This window comes from Manihot esculenta, chromosome 15, assembly GCF_001659605.2.
Source record: "Manihot esculenta cultivar AM560-2 chromosome 15, M.esculenta_v8, whole genome shotgun sequence".
NCBI lineage: Eukaryota > Viridiplantae > Streptophyta > Magnoliopsida > Malpighiales > Euphorbiaceae > Manihot > Manihot esculenta.
This window is the reverse complement of record NC_035175.2, coordinates 32897785-32907677: the sequence shown is the minus strand read 5'-3', so window position 1 is coordinate 32907677 and position 9893 is coordinate 32897785.

Sequence of the window (9893 nt, the reverse complement as noted above, 5' to 3'; positions counted from 1 at the left end):
TCTCCCCCATTCAGGCCTGAGCGTGCTCGCTCAATGCACCGTACTCATGAGGACCAGGTTAATCCCCACAGACGGCGCCATTTGATGACGTAATGTCATCTGGGTCCTGGGTCTACACCAGTGAATATTGTCTGCTTTGGCTCAAGGCCGCACGGTTTTGCTTAAAACGCGTCCACTGGGGTTTCAAGGGCAGAGACTTATGAGGCCTTCTCCCTTTCAACCTCTTTCCGATGTGGGATACCTATGATCCATTTGCGTAGGGTTCTTTCTCCCCCATACAAGCCTGAGCGTGCTCGCTCAGCACACCGTACTCATGAGGACCAGGTTAATTCCCACAGACGGCGCTATTTGATGAAGTAATGTCATCTGGGTCCTGGGTCCACACCAGTGAATATTGTCCGCTTTGGCTCAAGGCCGCACGGTTTTGCTTAAAACGCGTCCACTGGGGTTTCAAGGGCAGAGACTTATAAGGCCTTCTCCCTTTCAACCTCTTTCCGATGTGTGATACCTATGATCCACCTGTATAGGGTTCTTTCTCCCCCATACAGGACTGAGCGTGCTTGCTCAGCGCACCGTACTCATGAGGACCAGGTTAATTCCCACAGACGGCGCCAATTGATGAACTGAGATCCTGAAAATAAGGTTTTACAAGGGTTCTATAAAACTAAAAAAAAGCTTAGCCTTAGGGGAGACCATTTCCCCCTTTTATCTGTTTCCCTTTGTCTGCTAGCGACGCATAACAGACTGGCTATCACTGGGCCACCTGTCCCTGCCACGTTGATATGGACGTACAAGGAAATCAGATCCCTGCCCTGTGCGTAACGGCCTTTGATTCTCCCTGGGCACGCATGCGGATGGACCTACAAGACAGGTGGGTCGATCTTCTTCCTGGTTCCAAACTGGTCCGGGAGATAAGATTAGAACTGAGCCCAAAGAGGATCTATTCGTTGGGCCGACGATGCTGGGCCGGCCTGATTGAAGAAACTAACTGAAGCCCGATCTTAAGGCTGAGCGGATCGGCCCTGGTGCACATGTGAGGCTTGAGGGCCTCTAGACAATAGGCTGGTATCGTGGGCCGGGCCCCAGACCGGGGTGGAGAAATCCACCGGTCATCAATTTCCTTTCCCAGAATCCGAGTGCTTCGTTTAATTCAAAAGATGGATATGAGACTAACCTGTTAATCTCGTCAAGAAGAAACAATGCCGGACTGATGGTGCTGCCTTTTCAAACGAACACCCTCTATGGTATCCACACGAACGTCTTCTATCCATCTAGAGTGCTAGCTCTCTCAAAGATGGATAGATTATGTGCTCCACAATCTGCAGCTATTAGACTGAGTTTTCTGAAAACGTCGTCAACACCCACAATTCGTAGTAGAAGTATTTATATATCTCCGTCTTTTGTTTTCCACCAACTCTTTTCCTAAAAGAGTTGTGCTCAGAACCCACTATCACAATCTTGCAGATACTCAAATATCTTATGTGATAGAGTCTTTTATCTGTAACACTTACAGATAGACTGTAGATCTTTTAAATATTATTATCTCATAATAATAAATAATTAATAATAATTATATATCTCCGTTGGAATCTAGAATTCGGAAGATGCCAGAATCTAGACTGTCTTGTAGGTCCATCCGCATGCGTGCCCAGGGAGAATCAAAGGCCGTTACGCACAGGGCAGGGATCTGATTTCCTTGTACGTCCATATCAACGTGGCAGGGACAGGTGGCCCAGTGATAGCCAGTCTGTTATGCGTCGCTAGCAGACAAAGGGAAACAGATAAAAGGGGGAAATGGTCTCCCCTAAGGCTAAGCTTTTTTTTAGTTTTATAGAACCCTTGTAAAACCTTATTTTCAGGATCTCAGTTCATCAATTGGCGCCGTCTGTGGGAATTAACCTGGTCCTCATGAGTACGGTGCGCTGAGCAAGCACGCTCAGTCCTGTATGGGGGAGAAAGAACCCTATACAGGTGGATCATAGGTATCACACATCGGAAAGAGGTTGAAAGGGAGAAGGCCTTATAAGTCTCTGCCCTTGAAACCCCAGTGGACGCGTTTTAAGCAAAACCGTGCGGCCTTGAGCCAAAGCGGACAATATTCACTGGTGTGGACCCAGGACCCAGATGACATTACTTCATCAAATAGCGCCGTCTGTGGGAATTAACCTGGTCCTCATGAGTACGGTGTGCTGAGCGAGCACGCTCAGGCTTGTATGGGGGAGAAAGAACCCTACGCAAATGGATCATAGGTATCCCACATCGGAAAGAGGTTGAAAGGGAGAAGGCCTCATAAGTCTCTGCCCTTGAAACCCCAGTGGACGCGTTTTAAGCAAAACCGTGCGGCCTTGAGCCAAAGCAGACAATATTCACTGGTGTAGACCCAGGACCCAGATGACATTACGTCATCAAATGGCGCCGTCTGTGGGGATTAACCTGGTCCTCATGAGTACGGTGCATTGAGCGAGCACGCTCAGGCCTGAATGGGGGAGAAAGAACCCTACGCAGGTGGATCATAGGTATCCCACATCGGAAAGAGGTTGAAAGGGAGAAGGCCTTATAAGTCTCTGCCCTTGAAACCCCAGTGGACGCGTTTTAAGCAAAACTGTGCGGCCTTAAGCCAAAGCGGACAATATTCACTGGTATGGACCCATGACCCAGATGACATTACGTCATCAGAAATCAACAGAGATTTTATTTTTCCGCTACGCAACTGGGTTGCAATAATCTTAGGATTTTCCAACAGTGGTATCAGAGCCTACCTGTGCTTTTCGTTTAAATTAATTACGCCATGATTAATATGATATATGTGATACATGCTTATTTGAATGGCCTGATTATTATGAAATATTTATGAATAAATGATTGGATCATTTAGATAATTTTAATTTTTGTTACAAAAATTAAATTAATAAAAAAAAAGAGGAAACCAATTTCTGGAAAAATCGTGCTCATGAGGAACGTGGCCATGGTCAATCTGAGGACACCGAATGACGGGCGTCGCACGCCTGTCACCGGCGTTGCACGGACGGAGGGCCGCGCGCCCAGTGGGTCGCGCGACCAGTGGATTGCGCGCCCGTGGGTTGCGCGCTCCAGGGATCGCGCGCCCAAGGGGTCGCGCGCTCGGAGGATTGCGCGTCCCGGAGGATCGCGCCCCGGCGGATCGCGCGCCCACTGGGTCGCGCGACCAGTGGATTGCGCGCCCGTGGGTCGCGCGACCAGTGGATCACGCACTGGCGTGGCTCGCCTCGCGCACCGGTGGGTAACGTGTCAGTGGGCCGTGCACCGATGGGTCGTGCGCCAGCGGGTTGCACGACAATGGGGCGGCGGCTAGGGTTTCTCCTTAGGAAGAAGATGCCCTAATTAAAATTCTGCCCCTGGAATAAAAAATAATAATAATAATAAATTTGAGAAAATAAATTATTTTCTTTTAGTCTTTAAATCAGATTTAAATGACTATATTTTATTATTTTCTTTTAGTCTTTAAATCAGATTTAAATGACTATATTTTATTATTTTGTTACATATTAGTATGAGATACTATGCATTATTGTTTATTTATATATATATATATATGCATATATGATGCTATAATATATATATGCAAGACAAAATAATTATAAGAAAATAAATTTTAAATTATTTTCTTTTAGTCTTTAAATCAAATTTAAATGACTATATTTTATTATTTTGTCATATGTTAGTATGAGATACTATGCATTATTGTCTATATATATATATGTATGCATATAGGATGCTATAATATATATATGCAAGACAAAATAATTAAAATTAAAAGATGAACCCTAACTCTAAAATTTTAAGTTTTAATGCCACCCATATATTAAACACCTATCAAGACTAAGATCACCAAAATGCAGGTTTTGCCAAAGCAAAGTGCATTAGGTTATCCTAGTAAGATAGGATGAGTAATGGTTACTCATTTATTTAATTTTGGTTGAGCTTAATTAGGCTATCAAAACGGTTTTGGGCCTAAGGTATTAGATAGGGTATAACATGCATTTGACATATGATGTCAATATCTCATAATCTAAGAGTTACATTAGATGTAATTGGTAAGGGGTTACCTACCTAAATAACTTAATTCCAAGCGTCATGCCAAAGCTGACTTAGAATTAGGTGAAATATAGATCTTAGCCCACTAAAATATTATTATTATTATTTTGAGGGTTGTATTTTAGTGGAAGATTATTATCACCTCAAAATTAATTTAGTAGTTTGCATATTTTTTAGATAATTATGGCTACTAATAACAATTCCACCTTATCACTGCGATCTATCCTTGAGAAGGATAAACTGAAAGAAAATGGGACTAATTTTGTTGACTGGTTTAGAAACATGAGAATTGTTCTCAAGCAAGAGAAAAAGTCCTATGTGCTTGATGAAACTATCCCAAAACCACCTCCTGCTGATGCTACTAATGCTATTAAGAGCAAGCATAAGAAGCATATGGATGATTCTAATGACATTGGATGTCTTATGTTGGCAACTATGTGCCTAGAACTTCAGAAGGATCTGGAGCACTTTGAGGCCTATGAGATGAGTGTCCATCTCAAACAGGCTTTCCAACAACAAGCTAGGCATGACTGGTATGAAACCACCATCGTATTGCATGATTGCAAAATGGCTGAAGGAGATTCAGTTAGTGCCCATGTTTTAAAGATGAAAGGCTACATTGATCACCTTGCTAGACTTGGCTACCCTCCGAGTTTAGAACTCTCTACGGATCTGATCCTACATTCTTTACCTGGTAGTTTCTCTCATTTTGTCATGAATTATAACATGAACAATATGGAGAAATCCATTTCTAAGCTGCATGGGATGCTAAAAATAGCCGAGATAAATGTCAAGAAAAGACCTACCCAAATTTTGAATGTCAATAAGGGTAAGTCCATGAAAAATAAGGGAAAGCCCAAGTCTGAAGGTGGTAATGGGCCTAAGGAACGAGGCAAGCCTAAATGGCAATCCAAGGCAAAAGTTTCTAAGGAAATAGTTCCTAAGGAAGGAATCTGCTTCAATTGCAAGGAACCAGGGCATTGGAAGAGAAATTGCAAACTCTATTTGGATGAGTGCAAGAAGAAGAAGAGTAGTGAGACTACGACTTCAGGTATTTATGTTATTGATATTAATTTATCTATTTCTACTTCATGGGTATTAGATACCGGATGTGGTTCTCACATTTGTACAAATGTGCATGGTTTCAAAAGGAGTAGAAAACTGAAAAAGGGCGATGTGGACCTACATGTATGTAATGGAGCAAGAGTTGCTGCCATAGCTGTAGGGACTTACGAACTTATTTTGTCCGATGGGCTTTTGTTAGTTTTGAACAATTGCTTTTATGTTCTTACTTTGAGTAGGAATATTATTTCAGTTTCTGTTTTGGACGATGAAGTTTTTTCATTTCTCATTAAGAATAAGAAATGCTCCATTAATAAACATGATTTGCTTTATTGTATTGCAAATTCATATGATGGCCTTTATGTCCTTGATCTAGATGATTCTAGAGACAACAATATCTATAACATAACTTCTAAGAAAACTAAGCCAAATGAGTTAAACCAACATATTTATGGCACTGTCGTTGTAACGATCCGAAAATCAGACCGCTACCGGCGCTAGGATTCAGGTCGACTTAAGGTCGCTGGGACCCGTAGCAAGCCTGCTATACTGTCTGTGTACCTATAAAATCCCATACATGATCATACATTTTCTGTAAAAGCATAAAACTCTGCTCTGAACCACGGCTCTACCTGTGCATGCACTATCTCTGTACTTATAGAACCCCTTACTAGAGTTTGCTCTAGACGGGTTAAACTCATACTATGGTAAGCCTGGTTTCCATACTCATAAAATATTTACATACCATAAACAGATCATGTATAGAAAAAGGAGTTACAACACATCTAGGTCTAGCACAATACCAGTACATCTCTTTACATATTACATGTCCACACTATACTATTACAAAACTCTTTACTTTTTTTGGACTCTTCTGACTTTCCCTGCACTCTGATCCTGCAAGACTGGGACGAAGGGAGTGGGGTGAGCTACTATAGCCCAGTGAGTAGAACAACAAAACATGTTATAAACATGCTCTCATGAAATGCATCACATCACAGACAATTCACATCATCTCGGGTGAACATGTCCCCAAATAGTCCCGATATCCTAAACTCGTGCCAGGCCGTAGAATGGGGTCCTGGTCTTCCTGTACACATCATAATAACTTACTATATACCGTGCCAGGCCGTAGAATGGGGTCCTGGACTTCCTTATCTACCGTGCCAGGCCGTAGAATGGGGTCCTGGTCTTACTGATAGAGCATATTTTAGTCCATATTTTCATGATCTTATTGATGTTTATTTGCACCTATTCTACCTAATTTTGTGGTTTTAATCATGTTTTGCAAATATTAGGTGTGAAGAAACAATTTGAAGAAAATGCTCTTAAAAGTGCCAAAGAATGCCCAAAAACAGCCACTTTCGGAAGCACCTTTGGAAGCACTTTCGGAAGCCAAAACTCAACCACTTTCGGGGGCACCTTCGGAGGTCGAAAGGCACCCACTTTCGGCGGCACTTTCGGCGGCCTAAAGTCCAGTCCAGAGGCGAAAGTCACCCACCTTCGAGGGCACCTTCGGCCGCCGAACCTTGGCTCCAGAGATGAAAGTCCTGCCCCGAAACTTAACTTAGGCGGCCGAACTTGCCCCCGAACATGCTCTTCCCTATTTAATGAGCCAAATCTTGAAGATCACATGTTTCCTACATAGTGCTATGCTCATTCAAAATTCAAATCAAGGCTCCACCTTCCTCTTTAGTGCATGAATCTTCTTGGACACACCTTGGACATCAATCAAAGACCAAAAAGGGCTTGCAACTCCACACATGCACAAAGAAAACTCAAGGGCACTATGGGGCAATCACTCAAAGATACATGGACACTAAAAAGGAAAAAGGCAGCCTCTCAAGATCTATTTAAAGGCCTCAAGAAGACCAAGAATCATCATCTTCCATCAAGGGATTGATCAAGGCTCTCCAAAGGCTCCTCCACCTTAGTTCTTCATCTTCTTTCTTCTTTTCTTTTATTTTCTGTTTTGGGTTCAGCCATGAGTGGCTGAAACCTTTATTCTAGTTGAAGTTTGGTGGAAACTAAGGTTGTTTAAAGGGTTGTGAGATCTGAACAGAAACTATTGTCTTTGATTTTATTCAATATTCATGCAATTGTGCTTTGATTCCAAGATTGCCTTGTTGTTTTGATCAAATTAGCCACTTGATTCTTGATTGCAAAGTTAATTGATTGTTGATTAGGATATTTGTTAGTCCGTAATTGCTGAAAATATTCTGATCTTAGAACACTTGGTGTAAAAACCCAAGAAATTGTATGATCTAGCAACATCTCATGCGTTTGAGTAGCTAGGGTTTGGATCTTTCTTGTTCTTCATCCAATTGGCAATTGTTTTGATGCCTATGGCCCAAGGACGTTCCTTGGCAATTTGTTGACTAGTAATTGGTTAGAGGATGTTCCCTAATCAGTTTGTTCATAAGGAAAGACATGGTGGTGAGAAGCGTCTTCCACCCCCATAACCAACCTATTGAATCAATCAAGATAACCATGTTTCAATGATCAACCCAAACAACCAAAGTGGATCCATATCTTCAACTAGACTTTTCTCATATTGATTTCTTGTTTTATTTTGATTATTTGCTATTTTAATTGCTTTCAATAGTTGTTAATAAAATCATCTCAAAACCCCCCTTTTTACTTTCCTTGCATTTTACTTTTGTTCTATTTGCAATTACTTGCTTTCTATTGTGTTTCCAATTAGTTTCTTGGTCTTGATGGAGATAAATAAATAGGTAATCGATTCTCTGTGGATTCGATCCTTCACCACTATCTGCAGTTGTAAATTGTAGGTAACCAAGAAGGTTATTTTTGACCGGCTTCGACAACCGCTCCTGTCAAAAATTGGCGCCGTTGCCGGGTAATTGATTTAACTCATTTGTTTTTCTTTCAGGATCAGATCTGAACATTAAAAAAAAAAAAAAAAAAAGAAATTCACCAAAGGCACAGTACCATCGTAGATCTGAATCATGGCTGAGGTAAGTACATCTGTTCGTTGTTCTCAACTTTCTAAACTAATCTCTGCTGTAAGAATTCTTGTTATAAGCCAAGCTGAACAAGCCCAACCAATACCTCAAGGTTTCAATACTGATCTTTATGTGAAATTAAAGGCTCTGCAACATATCCAACACGAAGTGGATCAAATAGACCAACAAGTACATGCATTTAAAGGATTCTATGAACAGCCAAGACATGATCCATACTATAACACATACAATCCAGGTTGGAGAGACTATCCAGACTTCAGTTATGCAGAGGCTAACAACTACCAGGATTATCAAGGATATCAAGCCCAACCAGAACCTCGAAGTTCCAATCTTGATGAGATTATGAAGACTTTGCAGAGTATCCAATAGCAACAGGATCAATTGAACAAATCATTGAATGCAACCATGTTAAGAAGAGAGGAAGAGCTTCAAGATGTATGGGATGATGATGAAAGTTGGCAAGTGCAAGAACAAGTTGCTGAAGAAACACAACCAGAATACTGTTTGTCCCAACAAACAGATCAAACAGAGCCTGTTGATAATTCAAATATCATTGAGTGTTTGAGCAAAGATATTCTTGACATAAAAGATGATATTCTAACCAATGATTCATGCAGGGAAGCTAGCCAAGAAGATGATGAAAGCCCAAAAGAGCCAGAACTGAAAGAAACTGACTATTGCATCCATCAGGTAAACTGCAGCCAAGCACAGACTGAAGAGAGCTCTGTCACACCATGTAATACCCGGCTAGAATCCGGTACCGGAAGTCCTGTCGTCCGGTGGAATCCGGGGTATCGGACTTCTAGAGGAAGGTAGGAGTTATGTTTTACTATGTGTTCTGTTGTGTGTTAAGATGTTAAAGTCAAATGGACTTAAGTTTTGAGCTGAAAGGACCCAAGGCAGCTGAGCCAAGTTCGGCCGCCGAAGGTAAGTTCGGCCGCCGAAAGTGCTCAAAGATCGGCTTCAGAAGGGCAAGTTCGGCCCCCGAATGTTGCATGGTTTTGCATGCGATTCGGCAGCCGAAGCTGAGTTGCTTAGCCAGCTCTTGTGCAATCCTTAGTCAGCATGGTGGACAGGTGTTGGCTCCAAACCTTGGCCAGAAGAGTGGCCACGTCGCCCATGCTATATGTGCTCAGTTTGAGCAGCTCATGCAAGAGTGAGCTGGTGTGCAAAAGATAGTGAAAGTTTTGACGAAAAACCTAAGTGTTTGAGAGTTTGAGTGGTTGAAGGAAGTTGGTCCGTTTCCTTTTGTTCCGAGTGTTGAGCTTCTTCTTACAGGAGGTAAGTGGTGCTCTTGAACCTGGTTATGTGTTTTCTGTAGATTTTATGGAAGTTAAGGGAAAGAGATGCATGTGTAAGTGAGAAGTAGTGGTTTTGATGATTTATGCATGTATACATGTTTATGTGTTATGTTTGATTTGTTGTTTGGGGTTAGTAGATAGTTTTGGACCCCTGTGACCATATACTTATGTATATGCGTGTTGAGGAGTTGATATAGGCATGTTTGGAGATGTTGAAGGGAAGGAAGAGCTTGGTTTGCCGTCGGGCTGAGTTCTGGATGAACTCAGGTTCGGCAGCCGAAGGTTCATTCGGCCGCCGAACCTTTTGCATGGTGGCTTTGGTTGCCACAGCTTGGCCCCGAGTGTTTTTGCATGTTCGGCTCTGTTTGGGGACTTCGGCCGCCGAAGGTGCCGCCGAAGGTACTTGAGTTTCGTCTCTGGCGAAGACGTTCGGCCGCCGAACCTGCCGCCGAAAGTGTTCTGTCCAGCT